Genomic DNA, 1,361 nt, shown 5'->3' with positions numbered 1-1,361 from the left:
TGAGAACACCAACCTCAAGGGTCTGTTTCATTAACTGTTCAATTTGCTGGTATTAACTTCATGCTCAGTACCATTTACAATGTGCTACACACATACAAAAACATGGTACGTTCTAGCAACAAGGCTCCCCAATGTCGAGAGAAATAATGGGGTAGGGTCCCAAACACTCACAGTCACATATCATTGTGCAGTGTTAATAGCAACTGATCCAACTGGTTAATGGGAAGGGGAGAATTAGAATTTCAAGGAATATATTCCCTTCTGTGCTGTCGAGAGCTTGGTTGGATGTGGGGCTGATGCTGAGAACTGGGGTTCAGAGAAGTCATGAAACCACTTAACCGCAGGCCTTTCCTGTCACACTCCGTACCCACCTGCCAGGAGCACTGATCAAAAGCCCCAGACTCGCGGTGCCTCTTGCGCCACCACGCGGTCTTATGAGGCATCTCAGACTTCTGTATTCCAAAGCCCAGCAGCAAGGGTCATCAGAAGACAGCAAGGATGGGTGCCCTTGCCTGGATTCCATTCTTGACTGGAAGGGGCTTATATGCAGGATCGTCTTCGCTGCCTGGAACTCTCAGTTTCAGCAGCCGAGTTCCCTTATTTTCTTAGGTACCCTGACTCAGGTAAAAGCTTACCCCTGGTTTCATGTAGAATTCAGGAAGAGGAGCCATTATGAAGCAGACTTGAAATTTATTAAGAGGCATTTTAAATGTAGATTTTTCAGCAGCGGGAGAAAGAAGGCACTGGGGAAGGAAGTCTAAGGCTTGGGGTGTGGGCTTCTCCAAGAGATCCACTTCATTGTCTTTAAAATGCCCGCTTTCTCCTTGTTGGTGGAGTTTGAAGCTGCTGTCTTAAGAAGGTTGCTAGGACTTTGGACAGGAGATTACAGAGCAGGATTGCAATTGACAGAGTAAAGTTGTTCATTCAGGAAGGTAGGGGAGGAGCATTCTTTGTTTTGTTTTTTGTTTTTTGTTCTTTTTCGAGACAGGGTTTCTCTGTGTAGCCCTGGCTGTCCTGGAACTCACTCTGTAGACCAGGCTGGTCTCGAACTCAGAAATCCACCTGCCTCTGCCTCCTGAGTGCTGGGATTAAAGGCATGCGTCACCACGCCCAGGCTGGGGAGGAGCATTCTTGTAAGCAAAGTCAGCCATCTCTTTAAAAAAAATTATTTTTACTTAATTTTTTTTTTAAGGCTGGGCAGTGGTACCACGCGCCTTTAATCCTAGCACTCAGGAAGCAGAAGCAGGCAGATCTCTGCATTTGAGGCCAGCTTGGTCTACAGGGAGAATTCTAGGACAGCCAGGACTATACAGAGAAACCCTGTCTTGAAAACCCAAAATTTAGACCAAAAAAAAAAAAAA

The sequence above is a fragment of the Mus pahari genome, chromosome 6, assembly GCF_900095145.1.
Source record: "Mus pahari chromosome 6, PAHARI_EIJ_v1.1, whole genome shotgun sequence".
NCBI lineage: Eukaryota > Metazoa > Chordata > Mammalia > Rodentia > Muridae > Mus > Mus pahari.
The sequence above is the reverse complement of the archived record's forward strand: the minus strand, read 5'-3'. Positions refer to the sequence as shown.